The sequence below is a fragment of the Physella acuta genome, unplaced genomic scaffold (assembly GCF_028476545.2).
Source record: "Physella acuta isolate Inbredline_101_S28 unplaced genomic scaffold, ASM2847654v3 ptg001064l, whole genome shotgun sequence".
In the NCBI taxonomy this organism is placed as follows: Eukaryota; Metazoa; Mollusca; class Gastropoda; family Physidae; genus Physella; species Physella acuta.
Window position 1 is genome coordinate 771209 of NW_026732581.1, and position 22006 is coordinate 793214.

Consider the following 22006-nt stretch of genomic DNA (forward strand, 5'->3'; position numbering starts at 1 on the left):
CGGAAGTAACCGTACCACGACAAACATACTGCCGTGCGACATAGAGCTTTTCTTTGGACGGTCTTCCCACAATATATTCTCTCAGGTAGTAGGAAGCCGGTGATATAGAAAGAGTCAAAGACTGGGAGTTTTGGTAAATGACGCAGCAGTTATAACCTTGTTTAGTGGCGTCCATCGTTGTCAGAATCAGCTCGGCATCAAAGCTGGGAATTTGTTTATTTTCCAGCTGCTTTTTTTTGTCCACGTATTCGATGTTAGCAATAGCAGAGTAGATGTAAATTTCTTCATCCGACACACGAGTAAAAGGGCTCGTACGACTAGTAAGTGTAGCTTTATTTCCGGTTGTTAATGGAACTATGTCTTTTACAGGATCACGTGCATTTGATTGGAGTGTTTTAGATTCACTTCTAAATTGAAAATGCTTAATAACAATTTCCTTCGGTTGTTTATTGCCAAAAACATTTACCTGTGTGAAGTAAAATATATAAATATACATACACAAACACACACAAACATATATATACACATATATATATATATATATATATATATATAATATATATATATAATATATATATATATATATATATATATATATATAATATATATATATAATATATATATATATATATATATATATATATATATATATATATATATATTTATATATATATATATATATATATCAAAGTTGTCGGGTGGCCGATCGGGCGCTTCCAGGCGCCGCAGCGCTTTAAATTTGGCAGGCTCTAGCCTTGGGGCGATAGAACACGGGAGCCGGTGCCGGTTGGCCAACAAGTTCACAAAGAGGAAGTCAAAACTGACCTCGACTGACCGGCGCCTTATATAAGCTTTATATATATATATATATATATATATATATATATATATATATATATATATATATATATATATATATATATATATATATATATATATATATATATATATATATATATATATAATTCCCACTTAGGAACCCTTTGAAAACTCTTGCAGATGTACATCGGCCCCATGGGGTCAGGAAAAAATAGTGCTACCCTCGGGAAAATTCCGGAACAATGTTTTAACTGACCGGAGCCAACTTTCCTTATAGAAACATGGTACTTTTTTTGTAAAAACATAAATACCAATATCTATACGTACAAACCCAATCATAACTCCTAAGGTCGTAGAAATACCCGCGGGGGTTACTATACAATAGGCGTTATCTTTGTGAAAATTCCGGAAGGGCTTTAGAACTGACCAGTTCGAATTCCCTATTTAAACAGTGTTAATTTGGCGAAAAACGATGACTAATTTCAAAACAATGTTTCGGAACTTTGGCTATGTACATCTGGCTATTTGTTTTTTCCATAGAGCTAAGTAAATAAATCAGCCTTATGGATAAACTATAACAACAATATTATTCATTCACTCACCACACACTTGCTAACAATGTTAATAAGCAACTCACCACCCAGTTGTTCGAGCTTAGCCTCATTGTCAGCACTAACACAAGCAACACCAGGACTCCCATGTGACATCGTCTTGACAATCTTGCCATATTTTTATTTTCTTTTGGATTTTATGTTTCCAGTAGACAACGTTCCTAGATAGTCTAGATGAAGTTAGCCAGAACAAACTATTATTCTCCACCCAGCTACACATAGTTAAATGCTAAAGCTGGTGTCATTGTACAAAGAAGTAATTACCATCTATGGATTAAATATTTACAATAGAGATCAATATAGAGATTTATATATATGTGTGTTTGTTTAGCTGTGCTATGACAATTTACTAGAGAAAGCGACAGAAAAGAGGTGTCGAGAGGGGGAGGAAGCGTAGCTATCAACCCTGTTCGTGTTTTGTTTTTTGTTTCATATAATGATTTTGCAAACAGATGTTTTTATTTGTTTTTCTTGGCATAATGCAAGTAAATACCCCAGTAATATTAATTAACCCAATCCAATCCGTAGGACAGTGGGATATCCCTTTTGGGCGATTCCAGGTAACGGAATTAGTACTTACCTTACTTGCTATTTTCATAAAAGGCGATATCTTTAGCACCGTTTATGACAGGTGTACAAAATTTCACGTTTTAAAATTATATTTTTTGCACATTTTTCTTTTTACTTTTAAACGATATACAGTAACCTAACTTTACTATATTTCCGTGTGAACGCGAGTACTGTTTTAGGTAAGCAAAATTTTATATACAAGAGCTAATTATTGGATAATTTTCAAAGTTTCAGTTAGCTTGGATAATCAGATATCTTATTTTATTATATTTAATGTTTTTAAAATACCGATAACTTAAGTAGGCCTACCATGTTAGTAGGATGGGCACATTCTAATATTTAAATAAAAAATGTTACTCTTTAATCACTTTCAAAATTTTAGTGACCTCGGATAACTAATTCTTGTTCTAAAATACCGATAATTTGGTTCTGATTAAACTAGGTACCGGAAACAGTAGGCTACTGATTGATTTCTCAAAAACATCAAAAGTTATAAAAGTTTTATACGAAATTCTTTTTTGTACACGATTCTAGTTTAGTTGAACTGTGTACAGTAGAGCAGAAAGATAGGGCTTTATAATGAAGTATATAGCTCTGTTTATAATTCCTCAAAAAAACTTTTAGCATATTTTCATAAAGGATATCTAAGTATATTTTTATTTGTGTTTTTTTTGAACGAGTGGTTTTGTCACAAACTTTAGCATTTCCTCCATCTTCTAATTGAAGACCTTAGTTCTAAAAGAACTTCAGTCACTGTTGTGTCAAATTATTAGTATGGTAAACCTTCTCGTTTTAAACGAGAAAAAATTCCATACAATGTTTATTTTACACTCTTTATACACATATTAAGCACAGACACTTCACACAAGTTGTGTTTACAATAATTTAAATAATTGTATTTAATCTGGTCACATCTGGTTCTTAACTCCTAACAACGTGCGTGTTTAGGTTATTACTCCTTGGTCTCAAAAAGCCTGCAAAATTTACGTAAGGCTGTAAACTGTAAAAATCTTTAGCACTCAATACCAGTTTGAAGCCCATCCTACTAAATTGATTTTTCGCTGCCAATGTATTTGACGGAGTAAAATAGCAGTATGCTTGCGGGAGGAATGATACACATTACTTACCCATATTGGGGAACGTTGGTGTGGGGAGGGGGGAGGGTTAAAATATTTATGAATCTGTAATACTGTAAATAAATTATGTATGCGGTAAAATGCAATGTTATTGGAGGAAAATGCTGTATCCTTTTTTTTCGAGAGCAATTATCGCAAAGTTACTGCGACTTTTGTTAGTGTGTTAATTCGGCTCACACCACTAGCTGACACAATTTTTTTTACTAAACATAAGGTTCCGCGACCTGTGTTTCATTCGGAGTTTTTCCTTCTAGAAGGGAGAGGGGGGCGGGGTGGGGGGATATTTAAAATTTTCGTGTGTGGGGGTGGACTAAATTTTCTGGGGAAGGGGGCGGACACCGGTAAAAGTATATATTTTCTATATGAATTATATTTCGTTGAATGCGACGGTAGACGTTCTTCGGGTTGGCTCCCCGTAGAGTCATCTGAAAGAAACTCTAAATGTGACTTTTGTCATGTTTGAGGTGTAAGGTTAAGGCGTAGGACTAAGACTATATGTAGTATTAGTGTGTAGTAAGTACGTGTAGATCATTCTTAAACCAGGTTAAAAACCGATTCTGGATGCTAATCGTTTTCAATGACATTTTTTTTCCGGTTAATTTTAAGTTGAGGTGGTGATTTTGGTTTTAGTTTCGGTTAAGAAGAAAGAGACAACACTATCAACCTAGCGCCCGTTGTATGTCTCCCTCAACGGGCCATTTATCTCTTATATAAAATAGCCGATAGAAATGTCTCTCTTCATTTTGGGAAGTATTGTTAGCAGTTATTCTCATCTTCCCTATTGGGGCATTTTGTGAATTGTAGTGTCTTTTCAGCGAAACTAATTCAGCATTGACTGAAAAATATATCTTTTTTTAAAATATGTGTGAACTCGGTGTAGAAATTCATTTCGCATCAATACGCCATGCAGTACCCTACGCCGTAGACATGTGATAAAAATGTGATGTAGGCTCGGTTACTGGAATGCGCAAATTGATTTTTGAAAACGTCATATTTCTAATTTATTCGCATGTAAGCCAAGCATGTAGGCCTACGTACACAAATAACAAGGATTATAGCTTAGAAACAAAATTGCATTTTATTTAATTAACGTATGAGATACAAATGTTATTAATAATGTCCACATCCATAGGGGTAACGGGTTGGCTTTTTATTGTACATTTTAGCCTTACGTTGTGAAGCAAGCATTCAGTATGTTCACATTATTTTTTGTTGAAAATGTTTATATTTTATTGGGTTTTTTTAACACTACAAAGGACGAATGAACATTTTAGTTGTAGCACATTGTTATAATAATGGCAATGTAACAACTTAGATATGTTGCATTTGATCTCTCTGTAGTTACTTTCACGATTTTACATTTTAACCACAATGGTGTGTTATATACCAGGTGGTTACTTTATTATATCATGGACACCACGATTGTGCAATTGTGTATTTGAATACAATTCACAGAGAAATACTTCCTCTAAGAACAAATTTAAAATGCTACTTATATCCTTATAGGTTAGTTGCCTGCGTTCTTTTGTCCGCAACCCTAAACGGCAATACCCCAAGAATAAACGAATACTGAAAAATTATATGAGACAGAGACGTAAAACGATTAGATTTGTTTACAACAGGTATGTTGTGTGGCACGGTAGGGCCGAATAGCAGAGATTTCGGAACCAGGGCTGGAGTACGAACGAAGTTTTTGTGGCAATATTGCTCGAATGTGTTTCTGATACCGATTTATGCAAAGTAAAGGCTGTACATATTGCTATCCCTTCATATGACGAGGTCAAGAAACAGGTAAACTCTACTTCATCCCTCACTGACAGTAGGGTTCAAAAGGGTACTTAAATTTATTTGTGCATTGTTTTCTCTTAACTTTAGGGCAATTAAAACTATATTTCAAAAATAGTTATCTACTAAATTGCATAGGACTATTTCGGTAAGACAATGGATGCAATCAGACAATAGAAATTTTGGGCGTACCAGTGCCTAAATAAACAGATAATGAACTGCCCATTTATCTTAATTTTACTCTCGACCTTAACAAAAATTTTAATCCAATACTATCAGAATAGGTTTGGTGCCAGTTTCGGTTACAGAATTTAGAAGAAACCATACGTCTTTATCCTATCGTCTAAGTAGATTTAATATTCCATAATTATGATAATATTATATTTTGATTTAATTTATTATTGGTAACAATTATTTTATATAAATATTGATAAAAATAATATAACAAAATGTTACATTGAAAAAAAGTTTTATTTATGTAAATCTTTAATAAAATAAATCCCAGAGAGGCAGTCGTGTTTTTAGTGTTTTACCGCGACTCTTAGTGTTATCCCGCTTCAAATTAGTAAGAACAAAATAGCCGAACAAATTTACGGTCAAAGGGACCTAAACATGCAAATACTAGAAGTTTGCAGTTCAGCCAAGGTATATTAATTATACACATTATTTGTCAACACAACACCACATTAAATGATCAAACTGATTAAGAGACTTAAATGATTTAGTTTAAACATTTCATAAAAAAGGTTTTAATAACAAGCTTGTATGTAAAAATGCACTAAAAATGAGAAAATAAATTATAGACTACTATTTAAATAACTATAAAGTACCTATTGGATACCTTTACTAATATTTAGGAAGAGACCCACGCTTTACTTTATAGTTATTTAAATAGTAGTCTATAAAATATTTTCTCCTTTTTAGTGCATTATTACATAAAAGCTTGTTACTAAAACATTTTTTATGAATTTTTTTTAGTACTTTACAAGTTTTTATTTACAAGTTTTTATTTACAATTGAGTCACATGACTAAAAACCATTGTGTACCTATTGAGCGTGATGACGCGCTATTGATGACGCGTATGTAGTAGTTAGATAAGCCTGCCTACTAATTTGGTCAAAATTGTAATTAATTCATAAAAAAGTAATCACGCGACCAATTAAGTCAAATTGAATGGCATGATGTATTGTCTTCATGTCTTGACCCACGTACCAACTATGAACCGTATCTGTCGGTTAGAAGTGCCTGCAATTTCGCTCGGCCGTTTCAATTTAGACAGACTGACGACTGACGACAGAGGAAGGGAGTTAAATAAAAGCTTGTAAAAACCGGCTTTTCAATTGTATTTATGTTGTTTTTTAAAAGTAATTTGTATTACTTTTTGCCAAAATAATTGTATACATTTCATAGCGTACGTCTTGGTAAGTTGAGCTATAGATCTAGATCAAATTTTAATGAAATAATTCATTTCTTAATATTCTAAAATTGGAAGATGACTCAATTAGTTTTGTGAATTTTCTGTAGTTTCAACATGTCACATGTGATGTCATTGTTTTTATTTTCTACGTATTTGTCATAACATTAAACATTTTTTCGTTCGCATAATTAAATTTGTGTAATTTCATTCGAATATGCCTTTTTATTTTCCTTATTTAAATAAATTTAGCTTATACATTCAAAACATCCAACATATTATTTTGAACGAAGAGAGAGAAAGAGAGAGAGAAAGAAATGGAGAGAAAGAGAACGAGAGAAAAGTGCGCACATGGGCTTTTATTATTAGAGTAGCTATAAAACTTGCATTTAACTCATGTACGTGCTACGACTCTAGCCCTGATTCGAACTCAAGACTCTCGGGTTAGCGGACAAGCCCTACCAGTTGACCACACTGTTTTATCTTGACCTAGAGCTAAAATCATTATGTCTCTTTATGCCGACATGAAGTAAAAAATTAACCACTACTTCACATGCCATTTTTATCTCCAGGTTTGAAAAGATAACTTTTTAAGCGAATTGTTTCAACGCCTAGTATTTTTTAACCCAATTATTAAATAATTACTCCGCCCAGATATTCAAGTAACGCAAGAGGCATAAAACTGTTGTAGAAGTCATTCAACTAAGAAAATATGGAAAAGAACGGTTGAGGGAGAGGCTAAGACAGCTGGGCTCACGTGGTCACAGATAAACGGAGAAGTCATTCAGAGTTTTTTTAAGCCCAATATAAGTTAATAAAAGGCAAGACAAACGCTTTACGGAAGACTATTTAGCTGTCTTTGTTACCTAAAGTTTAGGAAGACAAAAAAACTACACGACCAGGTAAAATGTACGACCACATTTAAATACAATATGTGTAAACATGATTCGTGTTATAAGCTTTGAAGTGGGGTAGGGAGTGTGCGGCTTCCTGGGCTGACCTTAGGGGTCGCCAAAAGAAGTAAAAAAAAAAGTAAAATTTTATATTGAATTGCATTAATACATTTTTCATATTGGAAGTCAAGAAAACCGACTGTTCCTAAATTGCTTTACAAAGTTCTTTAACTCTTCCTACATCAAGTGTGCGATACCAAAATAAACACTGTTAAGGGGCAGTGACATTTATAACCGTTCACTACTTTTACTTATTTTGCCAATAGGAGATAATTTACAAAATAAGGAAAGCGGGAGCGCAAAGCTGATAATTTGCCCCCGTGTGCCAGGATGGGTCGCTACGCCTCCATAGAGTACACGCACTTTTTTTGTATGAGACAGAGACGTAAAACGATTAGATTTGTTTACAACAGGTATGTTGTGTGGCACGGTAGGGCCGAATAGCAGAGATTTCGGAACCAGGGCTGGAGTACGAACGAAGTTTTTGTGGCAATATTGCTCGAATGTGTTTCTGATACCGATTTATGCAAAGTAAAGGCTGTACATATTGCTATCCCTTCATATGACGAGGTCAAGAAACAGGTAAACTCTACTTCATCCCTCACTGACAGTAGGGTTCAAAAGGGTACTTAAATTTATTTGTGCATTGTTTTCTCTTAACTTTAGGGCAATTAAAACTATATTTCAAAAATAGTTATCTACTAAATTGCATAGGACTATTTCGGTAAGACAATGGATGCAATCAGACAATAGAAATTTTGGGCGTACCAGTGCCTAAATAAACAGATAATGGACTGCCCATTTATCTTAATTTTACTCTCGACCTTAACAAAAATTTTAATCCAATACTATCAGAATAGGTTTGGTGCCAGTTTCGGTTACAGAATTTAGAAGAAACCATACGTCTTTATCCTATCGTCTAAGTAGATTAAATATACCATAATTATGATAATATTATATTTTGATTTAATTTATTATTGGTAACAATTATTTTATATAAATATTGATAAAAATAATATAACAAAATGTTACATTGAAAAAAAGTTTTATTTATGTAAATCTTTAATAAAATAAATCCCAGAGAGGCAGTCGTGTTTTTAGTGTTTTACCGCGACTCTTAGTGTTATCCCGCTTCAAATTAGTAAGAACAAAATAGCCGAACAAATTTACGGTCAAAGGGACCTAAACATGCAAATACTAGAAGTTTGCAGTTCAGCCAAGGTATATTAATTATACACATTATTTGTCAACACAACACCACATTAAATGATCAAACTGATTAAGAGACTTAAATGATTTAGTTTAAACATTTCATAAAAAACGTTTTAATAACAAGCTTGTATGTAAAAATGCACTAAAAATGAGAAAATAAATTATAGACTACTATTTAAATAACTATAAAGTACCTATTGGATACCTTTACTAATATTTAGGAAGAGACCCACGCTTTACTTTATAGTTATTTAAATAGTAGTCTATAAAATATTTTCTCCTTTTTAGTGCATTATTACATAAAAGCTTGTTACTAAAACATTTTTTATGAATTTTTTTTAGTACTTGACAAGTTTTTATTTACAAGTTTTTATTTACAATTGAGTCACATGACTAAAAACCATTGTGTACCTATTGAGCGTGATGACGCGCTATTGATGACGCGTATGTAGTAGTTAGATAAGCCTGCCTACTAATTTGGTCAAAATTGTAATTAATTCATAAAAAAGTAATCACGCGACCAATTAAGTCAAATTGAATGGCATGATGTATTGTCTTCATGTCTTGACCCACGTACCAACTATGAACCGTATCTGTCGGTTAGAAGTGCCTGCAATTTCGCTCGGCCGTTTCTATTTAGACAGACTGACGACTGACGACAGAGGATGGGAGTTAAATAAAAGCTTGTAAAAACCGGCTTTTCAATTGTATTTATGTTGTTTTTTAAAAGTAATTTGTATTACTTTTTGCCAAAATAATTGTATACATTTCATAGCGTACGTCTTGGTAAGTTGAGCTATAGATCTAGATCAAATTTTAATGAAATAATTCATTTCTTAATATTCTAAAATTGGAAGATGACTCAACTAGTTTTGTGAATTTTCTGTAGTTTCAACATGTCACATGTGATGTCATTGTTTTTATTTTCTACGTATTTGTCATAACATTAAACATTTTTTCGTTCGCATAATTAAATTTGTGTAATTTCATTCGAATATGCCTTTTTATTTTCCTTATTTAAATAAATTTAGCTTATACATTCAAAACATCCAACATATTATTTTGAACGAAGAGAGAGAAAGAGAGAGAAAGAAATGGAGAGAAAGAGAACGAGAGAAAAGTGCGCACATGGGCTTTTATTATTAGAGTAGCTATAAAACTTGCATTTAACTCATGTACGTGCTACGACTCTAGCCCTGATTCGAACTCAAGACTCTCGGGTTAGCGGACAAGCCCTACCAGTTGACCACACTGTTTTATCTTGACCTAGAGCTAAAATCATTATGTCTCTTTATGCCGACATGAAGTAAAAAATTAACCACTACTTCATATGCCATTTTTATCTCCAGGTTTGAAAAGATAACTTTTTAAGCGAATTGTTTCAACGCCTAGTATTTTTTAACCCAATTATTAAATAATTACTCCGCCCAGATATTCAAGTAACGCAAGAGGCATAAAACTGTTGTAGAAGTCATTCAACTAAGAAAATATGGAAAAGAACGGTTGAGGGAGAGGCTAAGACAGCTGGGCTCACGTGGTCACAGATAAACGGAGAAGTCATTCAGAGTTTTTTTAAGCCCAATATAAGTTAATAAAAGGCAAGACAAACGCTTTACGGAAGACTATTTAGCTGTCTGTGTTACCTAAAGTTTAGGAAGACAAAAAAACTACACGACCAGGTAAAATATACGACCACATTTAAATACAATATGTGTAAACATGATTCGTGTGATAAGCTTTGAAGGGGGGTAGGGAGTGTGCGGCTTCCTGGGCTGACCTTAGGGGTCGCCAAAAGAAGTAAAAAAAAAGTAAAATTTTATATTGAATTGCATTAATACATTTTTCATATTGGAAGTCAAGAAAACCGACTGTTCCTAAATTGCTTTACAAAGTTCTTTAACTCTTCCTACATCAAGTGTGCGATACCAAAATAAACACTGTTAAGGGGCAGTGACATTTATAACCGTTCACTACTTTTACTTATTTTGCCAACATTTACAAAATAATTTACAAAATAAGGAAAGCGGGAGCGCAAAGCTGATAATTTGCCCCCGTGTGCCAGGATGGGTCGCTACGCCTCCATAGAGTACACGCACTTTTTTTGTTGAATTAAACGATACATAAGTTAACTCCTTTTGTCCAATAGTGTTAGTGGTCGTATGGTCGCTTTGTCTCTCCCAGTATCAAATCCGTCCGTTTCCTCATGTTGTCTTCCCATTTTTGTTTGCCAACACTATACCTTGAGTAATTTTTCTCCACATCTTACGATAGTGATTGTTTAGCATATAAGAGGACATATCTTAAAACCTTGATAAAAAAACAAACTAAAAAGCTTAAAAAATGGTCTATAGATATTAGACAATATTATGTTTCATTGACATAACTTTTAAGCTAGATCACTGAGAAATGTATGTATATTTATAACGGATGCAACTTTTTCAAATATTAGTTTTAATTCGTCGATACTAAACAAAAATATACCGGGACTATCTCCTCTATACTTTCTCGAATGTGCTAATATAACACTACGGGGGATGGCAACTCAAGATATAGACATGATTTTTAATCCGTTTTTGATTACTTAAGCTTTTTAAAATAGAATAGAATCTCGTAGAAAAAAAAATTGCGCACTAAGTAAACGCCAAACAATATGTGTAAAATAGTGCAGAATATTATTAGTTCTTTATAAATTCACATGCGTCTTTTTGAGAAATCGGAAATAGCGTAAATCACTACTTCCGGTCAATGCAATATAATTAAAATTTGTTAGTAGGTAAGATTAGATCTATTACTTTCATGTGAACTTGCATTAATCTATCTGCAACAATACTTAAGCTATAGAAAGTAGAAAAATTGAAAGTAGAATAAGTTCCATTTCCGGTTACCGGAAATCGCTGAAAAGTTGATACAGAACTACAAATTTGTTATAATACATATATGAAGTTTCATCAACCTAGCTGTAAAGGTACTCAAGTTATCGTGTTCACAGACACACATACACAGACACATACACACACACAGACATATAGACAAGATTGTTTTTTCCGACTCAGGGAGCCTAAAACGTCGAGATTAGCAAACATCTCGATTTTTTTTGCACGATTACAATACTTTATCTATACTTCGTATACGATAAAGTAAAAATAGATACATTTCCTCGTATACAAAGTATAATATAGCAAAAAGAAAAACTACCGCGTGTATCATGTTAAAAATAAATATTCCGTACTATTATACATCAAAAATTGTGTAAAAGCACCTTTTTAGTATTTTGGGTGTAACGAAGGCTAGATAAAATCTTTGCAAGTATAAGTGACTGTCTATGTATCAGCTTCTCCCTGTCTATTTCTTCCCATTGTTATTTCCTCGCTAACGAAATAGGGTAGAGGTGGGAAATCCGTTCCGGTGTGTCATTCGTTTTACCCTTATTTCGCGTAAGCCATAAACAACATTTTAACAAGCTGAGGTTAAATTTTACAAGACAATTCAATGTCTATTGAATAATTGTTTTGCGACCATTAAGGTTAATGGGCGTGCAGTGACCAATAGCCGTTAAATAGTTATACATTTGGTAATATTTGGACCCATGTGCGGGTAAGCAGAGCCTTTTTGTAAATGTTTTGTCTTTCATTACTGGACTCTTCTTCATAATAATTACACATTAAAACCATTATCTTTTGGTCAAGTTTAAAATAACGATTGTTTCAAAGGAAAAGTAAGTTATTTCTGACTTGCAGTTGTTTTAATTTTGTTTTCCTGATTGGTTACAAATTATACACTTTCATCTATATATTTTATATTTTACCAGTAGAATGAGATACGCAGCATTATATTATCGTATGTCTGAAGTGGGCAGACACAGTAGGAAAGGAATAGTTTTTCGAAGTTTGCTTTGGAATAGAATCCAAAACAAAGTAAGTGGCTAGGTGTAAAATAGCAGGGGCCCCGTAACTAAATCCGCATTTATAACAATACAAGTTTTGAATCAGTATGATATTTAAAAGATAAATAAACGCAAAAAAATAGAATATCTTTATTTAAAAACACACATCTATTACATTTAAAAAATTTCCTTATGTTAATAAGTAAATCATCCTATAAATATAAACTCCTACACGATGCTCAGTTTAAAATATCCTCCTAGACCTACACGATGCTCAGTTTAAAATATATTTTAAAAAATGTTGTGACCGAACGAAAGGATATTTTTGAAAACTTTCTTTGGCGATATTGTTCTACATTCTGGCAGGACTCGATTGGTAAATGTTTCAAGTCGCTAAGTGTTTAAGTTGCCGAGATATGGACCAAAAACTGCATTTGTTCGAGGTTTTTTGGCTTTTCCGGGAAATCCAGGAAGGAATTCCGAGAATTCTTTTGGCCCACAATCATCCTCGGAACTTGCTTAACATATTTGCTTTTGAAACTAGTCCTCGATATTGCTTCGATGAGGAGGAGATACGACTTAAAGCTGGGGACACACATCCATCCAGAAATGACGAGTTAATAATCGCAACTGTCCGTATGGAAATTGCGCTAAAAAATAGGCCCTCTCTAAGAAGTACGTATTATAATTTTAGATTGAATATAACCAATTACATTAAACTTTAATTCATTATCGTCTAAATTAATGGTTTTTATACTCATAATTTGTACATTATAGTTTCTTCTTCATTAATAATCAGGCATGAAACGATAGTTGGCATGATTTTCTACTTTTGAGAGAAACTAAATTTTTATGTTTGAGATCATTTGTTCAATTATGGCACGATTTTAAATATTTAATTTTGCGGGGATCATTGCAGCTATAAGCGTTCATGTTGTTATACGTGATAGACATGCACTACAACTAGATGAAGATTACGCTAACTCTAAAATAAAATGTGAGCTACAAAACACACAATTTATAATATGTTATTTAGGTGCCAAACTTCACAGTACAATTTTTAAAATAATATAATAAAAATAAAAAATTGTAGTGAATACAAGTGAAATTTAAAAATAAATAAATAAATAATCATAAGCATTCAGTGCACAAAGAAAATGTACGTTATTCGGTACATCGAAATATTTTGATCTATAACACATCTAAACTGTCCAAAATACACAACAAATTGAAACATTTTAAGACACACAAATAGGACTTCTTTAAGTAATCAAACATATTAAAATATTACTATGTTTTAAAATAAATGAAGATCAACAATATCGAAATTTTGAGTTAGATTATAAGGTCTATATTTAAAAGTGCATATATTATAAAAGAAATTTTAGTATAAATAGCCAACTAATAATAGTAATTGTAAAAAGCAGTCAAACTAACAAATACATTTGTTAAATGTTATAATAATTAAGAAAATGTTGATCTGCTTTATGTTTGCTATATAATTAATGTAGTAAATTTTAAAATGTTCTTTTATAATCATGAAAATAATTATTACATTCATAAAAAAATTGAAAATATAGATCTTGATTTGGAAATATAATTTGTAAGTAGTAAAATTCGCTTTTTGGAAGATAGGATTAAGATTATCTAGGTTTAGACAAAACTTTTTCTGGTATTAATATATATTTTATCATCATCATTTTTCCTTTTCATTCTTTGCAGAAAATAGGACCTATGGCTGTCCACTCCCACGTTCTTCTTACACTCTTTTCAGATAAAGTGGAGAATTAGTTGTTTTTGTATGTCGCCACAGAAAACCCTGCTTAAACATGAGTTCTTAATGCTAGAATATAACATAAGAATATATCATGACTCACAATTAAAATAGAATATAATTACTGTTAGTATACAAAATCTTATATTATTTTAAAAATAAAAATTGATATTATGATTATTTTGCCAAGATGTTGTTTAACCTTTGTGATTGCAAAGTAGTTTTAAATTATGATTATGTTTAATTAAGTAATTTATTTTATGTGATAATGTGGTTGAATGGTAGAGATTGCGGCTACTAGCCCTTAGGTCTGAAGTTTGGATCACGATCCTGAATTGCTACTGTAAGACGTCTATCGGTCCATCCAACTCTTATAGGTACCTGACTTACGTTGTGAAAAGTAAAGGCGACAGGTCGTAGCGCTGTCTATATCATCTCTTTGTTACGAAACATATTAACTCTACCTTGTCTGCCCTTTGGATCTGTAGGCCTGAAAGTGACGCTTTTTTAAATGTCAATGATATTACACTTTGTAAACAATACCGGTAATTTAACTGTTAATAAAGTTATTTCTAAAATCATCATTTTGAAAACCAAAACTCATACTCAACAATAAAATTACTCTGGGTTATGCACTGAAATATTAAATATTAAAATGTGTTTATAATTAGCGATATTAAAGACATGCATTTAAATAAAAATTGAGATGCATTATTCAACATACAAGTTATAAAATGAATAAAATACAAATAGATAAAGTAATTGTAGAAAATAATGTATAGAATACAAAGGTCTTCTTAAACATCGGTACAATCTAAACAGATGCGGTAACTAATATACCTTTTAAATCACAATAATAATTATAATAAAGACAAAATTCAAAGAGCGTACATTAAAGCAAACGCAGAAATATAGATAATTTTACAAAAGTCATTGATAGCAAAGCAAGAAAATAAACAACTTCCAAATCTGCATTGTCAGCCATTTTTGTATGTTTTTTGAACATTTAAAAAAAACCACTAGAATAAAGTGTATACATTTTTTGTCAAATTTAATGCACTGTTCATGTTTTGCTTTTTTTTTAAACTACAAAAATATGCAGTAATTTATGAATTTTTTTCGTGCTATCTAAACTATAGCGGGAGCTGCTTGTAAGCTAAAGGTAATAATATATTCTGGATACGCTTGGCTGTCATGAAAGATGACGTATATTCCTTCTAGTCGATCAGGTGGGGCTTTTCCAGAGTCATATGGAATATCCAGCCCGGGTTGTTTAGGGAGAACTTTTGTGTCTTTTTTTGTTTCTACTGATTTTCCAACAAGTACGTTAACCAGGTAAAGCTTTCTGTGGTTGTTGCTATCCTCATCTGTAAATGATTCCGAATATTTGGAAGATTGGGCAAAATATACTCCATAACCATACCAGGTACCTGAAAAGAATAGAGAATTATGTTTAATATAAACATAGGCCTATGTTGTTTTTAAAATAAATACTTTTATAAAATAGTGATATTGATTTTTATAATTGATTATCAAAAAATGGTAAATAAGCATACTACAATCACCTTTTTGAAATAAAAATGTATATTTATGCTCAATTGATAACCCATTAAATAGATGCATGACGGCAATAAATGTCAGTTTCAGTATGCCACACATGATTAATCATTACAATGTTGACATATTTTGTTTAATTACTATTAGACAATAAGACTCATTCATAAAATCTATTGTCTTAAAATATATGAGCCTAAATATATAAATTAAAATAGTAGAAAATGTAATTGTAATTTACATAATTCTACTCAACAAATAAAATTGTATCATACATTTGCTTTAAAGTTCAAAATTACACCATTTTTGTGTCATATTGTGTAAAGTACAAATTAGTGTAATATTAAATTAAAATGTGTTGAATAATTGAAGTTAAAATAGTGTTAGCAATAACATTATAGTATTTAATTACAGATACATTGGTAATATCGATTATATATTCCGCAGTTTTTACGTAGTAGTTCTATTTTCAATTTATGGTTAGGATAATCATATACCCAACCAGCTAAATATAGTAAGACACGCTTGCGGCCGTATTTAGGGAAGTGTTGCGGGTAATGATATCACATGTATCACTTCTTCTTCTTCTCGGTTATTAATTCTAATAATAGGAAGAGATTTCCTCCATCACAAAATAGTATTGCGGGTAAATATGTTATGCGCTGTTGATTCCGATTGTAGCCTTGGGGGGGGGGGATAGCTTCCTTATTATTTGTTCCTCCAAGAACAAAATACAAGGCAGCAGTTGTTTGATCTTTGTTTTTTTTCTCCTAGATTAGTATCTGTCCTCGACTATCGAGCCTATTCTGTCCGGGAATTTCACGAGGGTTATAAAATAAACTAGCCATCGGTACACGTTTCACGTGAATTATAGGCCTATATATTTTAAAATGTTGTACTTGTTTGAGAACAATAATTTATGAAATATTTATTGGTCAAAACGCAATGTGCTTTACTACACGCTGAACGATATTAGTGACAAAGCAAAGAAATAGCTAATTAGCTAAAATCCGACACATTTAACATAACACAGACACACACTAATTAAGTGACTTAAATGATTCCGCTAAAAATCTGGCTATTCAATGGTCATTATGTTGTTTTTAAGTAATTTGTATTAGTGTGACTGATAAAATTGTATATATTTCATAGCGTACGTCTTGATGAGTAGATCTATATCAAATTTGAATGAAGTAGTTCCTTTCTTTATAGTCTAAAATCGGAAGATTCACGTACAAAAAAATATAAAAAAATTAAGTGTGATTTTGTGTGTCTCGAACCCGAACCATCTGCGTGGTATTAAGTACACTAGCATCCCAGCTATGTATGCACCTTATAAAACACGGAAAATGAAAGACGTATTTAAAAACTTACGCGAATATGCCTATTCTTTAAAATTATTTTCTTTATATCAAAAACAGAGTTTCTTCCAGTCATCTCCTCGCCCCCCCCTCCCTTGAACGAAATGGAATGTATATAGAAAATATATACTTTTGACAGTGTCTGGCCCCTCTCCGAAAATCGTTGTCCCCCCCCCCCCCCCCCCGAAAATTTCAAGTGCACCCACGATAATATAGTCTGGAAGAAACACTGATCCCAAATTAGCCAGTTCCATAGCTAAACAAACAAAGATATTTCTATAAAATAAATAAGGCCTGAAATAGTTTAATGTACACATTTATTTTTGGAATAGATTCTAGAGAAGATAGAGTCTAAATCTAGATCTTAGCGACTTAGCGTCTACGTCTAGTTTTTGCGTAGATTTAGATCTAGTCTAGATCTAGAATCTCTAGATCTGGAATCCAAATAGATAAAATAAATTTTATAAGTTTAGGTCGGAAAAATTGTATTTTATACATTTCATAGCGTACGTAGATCTAAATCAAATTTGAATGAAATAGTTAATTTTTTTGTATTCTTAACTCGGAAGATGACATCATTAGATAATGTATAAACATTAGTGACGTCATTGTTTCATGGGATCTTTTTCACAACTATAAACACTTTTCCTGTTGCATAATTAAAAATGTTTTTCTACATTCGAATACGCCTTTATATTTTATTTTTCTTCTTTAAATAAAATGTTGATTATACATTTAAAATATCTACCATATAATTTTTAACAAAAGTCCGTTTCAAGTTCTCCATATATCGCTGAAGACTCTGATGTGATACCCTGCGAAAATATTTTGCGGACAGAGAGAGAGAGAGAGAGAGAGAGAGAGAGAGAGAGAGAGAGAGAAAAAGAGAGAAGTGCGCATATGGTCTTTAATATATTAGGATTAGAAACATATAATCAATTATTCATTTTTTAATTAACATTACCGTTTACACCACAGTAACTCCGATTGAAACCTGTTTTGTTTATATCATCAATTGTTTTGTGAGTGGAGCCATGAAACAGTTTCTTCTCATTTTCAATGCCAGGGTTTCTCTTAACGAGCTCTCTTTTCTTTGCTGCATATTGCTGATACAAAGATCTATTCTGTACACGTTGAATCTGAAATATATATATATATATATATATATATATATATATATATATATATATACAAAATTAATATATATATATATATATTAATATACATTAATGTGAAGAAGTGAAGTGAAATTTGGTGACGTAAAAGAGCTACACTGAAATGACACGGAATACCGGCTCTGGAGTTGGACTCCTGTTAGACAGGCAGGCCTCGACGTAGCGAACTCCAACTAACTGGCAAATGTGTGTGCTTGGGAGCCACACAAAGACGTTGGTTTGATACGCTACATGTTGATCGCTTCTCATCCGTGGGCTCTCACCAGGCTTGTCTTCTCCCCCCCCCCCCCCCTCACCAGACGTGGGACGTCGTACTACCGACTGGTACCCGGCTCGATCGCGGGGAGCGTTCTGTCATTTTTAAAAACAGGCTCGGGTCATGTTTTCACTTTCACGGGCGGGCTTTGTCGTGCCAGAGGACCAAGCCCTACCGGTTCGACCGCCTCATCTGCTATGGTTCTCAGGCATCGCTCAAGACGTCGCCGGTATCCCTAAGCGGTTCCCCTGTCTGCTGGGAAATAGCATTAGATGGAAAGTGTAGAATGAAAATCGCGTAAGCAACAAAGCTTAGATGGTCATTGAACAGTATAGCAATAATAACTAAATAATTTACAAAACCATGGTTAAACATAGCGAAAGTGTTTTTTTAGAAAACATCTCCAGTAATTTAGAATACAAAGCATGTTGGAAAACTAAATTGAGCACACAGTAAAGAAACAACACATAGGCCCACCTCAACAACTGTTCCGGCTGCTCCATTCTTTTTAAAGTAATCTTCTACCTCTTTAAACTCATCGGAATCTTTATCAATCTTAACCAGTCTAAAAGCTTCTTCATCACCCATTCTCTCCCAGTTATCAGGTAACGGTTCACCATCTATTACAAGAATCGAGTAATTTACAACATTTCAACAATTTTACAAAGAGTTAAAGTAGAACAATAAATCGCCACCTAGAAGTGATTAGTCTGTGTTTAAGAAAGTAGAAGGCTAATAAATTTTATTGTAATTTATCTCTTACTGTTAAAAACTAAAACACAGAAGTTACTATTTTTACCTTCACGATTTACAAAGCAGTAGTTTAAAAATGCATGAGAAAAATCATTAAAACCTCGTAATAAACGTAAGTATTATCTATTTTACTAAAACTTGAACTTTTGAATTTAAAAAAATATAATATGATATCCAATGTAGCAATGGTGATGCAGCACACACAATGTTAACAGAGTTCCAATTTGGCTCATAATATATGTTAAAATCCCGTTCACTTGTGCGCAGGAGGCCAGGATACAAAACAAAAATCAAAACACTTTTGAATAAAAAATAAGTTATGTAAATGTAAGAATTTGAATCTGGCATACCAGTTATGTAATGGTTTTGCCAACTGATACAATTAAGTTTTTTTTTCCATCTATTTGATTTTCCTCTGAAATTATTTTATTTAAACTTTTAAGAAATGCACACAAAAACAAATGTTACCCTCTAACACGTCGCGGCGCTTTACATTCATTTTTTCGTTACTGTCTTTATTAGTTATGGTCAAGTTTTTAAAGTCTACAGTATACTCCACATCTTCCATTGTAATCATAGTTGTATTTTTCGAGTCCTTGTATTCTGTCTCCAATTGAAGATTTAACCTAAAACAAGATATATACCAAAATGTTGAAATTTCGACTATACTTTAAAATGTCGATTGATGAGTGCATATTATCTTTATTGTGTGTATGGGCGTGGTTTAGCCCAAAAAAATTGTACATTTTTCAAATTTTGAACTAATTTAAATGAAAACTGTTAGCAATGTTTTGAGGAAGGTTTAAAAATAGCCAGTTATTAAAATCTGTTTAGTAAACAAAACATACTTTAAAAAAGTTTTAAGCCAGAGAAGTGTGTATTTAATTATATTTAAACACGGTGAACGAATTTTATTGACTGTACATAAAAATAGTTTTAAAAGTTTACTTGTTATTTAAAAAAAAACCTTTACCTTAAATAAAGTAGGCCTTTAAAATTAAATGTTACTTTCATTAAATACTGAATATTTTGGAGTATCTATTAATGCATCAAACAATTAAGGTCCACCAGGCGATAGAAATGTATACGTAAAAACACTGCACATCACAAACCAATTTCGTACGACGCTCAACCTACACTTTATAAAGCCATTTAACCACTAAATGAACCGCAATGAAAGACTCAAACTACCGCTTGAACTACTACCGATCTGAACTGCCGAATTTCAGTTAAAACACTAGTTATTAATTGACATTAATTGACATTTTGTTCTATTTGTAAAAACTAGTTTAATATCATGTGTTTCTAAAAAATATAATGCCTTGCTCATATTTATTGGGGAAAGGATTTACCTACACTACCGCCCAAAAAAAAAACACTTGGCGCCAAATCGCACCCTGCAAGGGCGATTTCAGACACGCCTAATTATGTTTAGTGAACGATTCTATAACCCATTCTAATGCATAGTCATTCGCTATTTTTTAAAACGTAGGCGCCATATCGCTCACGGGAAAGCCCTGGACTCGTCTGATTCGCACTGGCACTGGCACTGGCACTGGCACTGGCACTGGCACTGGCACTGGCACTGGCACTGGCACTGGCACTTGCACTTGCACTGGCACGTTCACGTTCACGTTCACGCATTTACATTTACATTTACATTCACCGTTGCGAAGCATGAGTCTGCTGTTATAAAAAATACTTACTCTGGGCTAAAATCAACTAGCTCGCCTTTTAAGTCATACTGCCACTGATATCGGTTGCTTGTACAAATTCTGTTTATTAAATTATTTTTTACTTCCGCCTCAATTCGAGAAATTTCGTTCTGAACTTTTGCTAGTTTTCCGAATCCAGACATGTTAACTGTATTTTTGTTAACTTTGACAGATACCATGCACTTGTTTCCTACTTTTCTTAATCTGTATATCTGTTGATTAATAAAAAAATTACCTTGTATTTGATTAACAGTTATGCAATTTATTTTTAGCCAAACGTATTCAGTTAACATCAATTTAATAAGCAATTGTGTTGAGCAATACAATCGGATTTACGGCATGATTTTAAAAGCATATAAATTGTCTGATATTAAACATATAAAAGCACACACACACACACACACACATATATATATATATATATATATATATATATATATATATATATATATATATATATATATATATATATATATATACATATATATATATATATATATATATACATATATATATATATATATATATATATATATATATATATATATATATATATATATATATATATATATATATATATATATATATATATATATACGTATACGTATATATCAATAGGCTCCGTTAAAAACAGTCTCAAAAAAAAATAATTTCCTTTTTTTAAATACATCAAGAGCCTGTATGATTTCGCATAATGCCTTAAAATATCATAGAAATCTGTAGAATGATTATTGAGATATAATCATTTGAACAAACCGCCTATTATTTCTTGCGCTAAAAACTCGGCACAAAACTAATACCGCTATATTTGTAAGTACACTTTTGATCGGAAAGACAGTCGCACGCTGCAATCACACGATTTTACACCAAGGAAGTCAAAGTACTTATAAGTAAAGATATTTGATTAATTATTATTATCTATTGTATTACATTTTATCATTATTTTAACGAATAATAAACAAAGAGTATTTGTTTAATATAGTTAATTTCCAGTAAATTTTTAGAAACCAAACTGATTTGATAACATTTTTATT

The 22006-nt window shown here is 32.2% G+C and overlaps 1 long non-coding RNA gene across 1 annotated transcript; it reads right to left on the reverse strand.

Annotated features, from left to right (window-relative positions):
* Positions 1 to 15272: 15272 nt before the first annotated feature.
* On the reverse strand, positions 15273 to 19097 carry LOC131955389 (uncharacterized). The gene is made up of 3 exons (XR_009388836.1): positions 18982 to 19097; positions 18038 to 18212; positions 15273 to 15588 (listed from the first exon to the last, which is right to left on the reverse strand). It is a non-coding gene; the product is annotated as an uncharacterized LOC131955389 (long non-coding RNA).
* Between the last annotated feature and the right edge of the window lie 2909 nt (positions 19098 to 22006).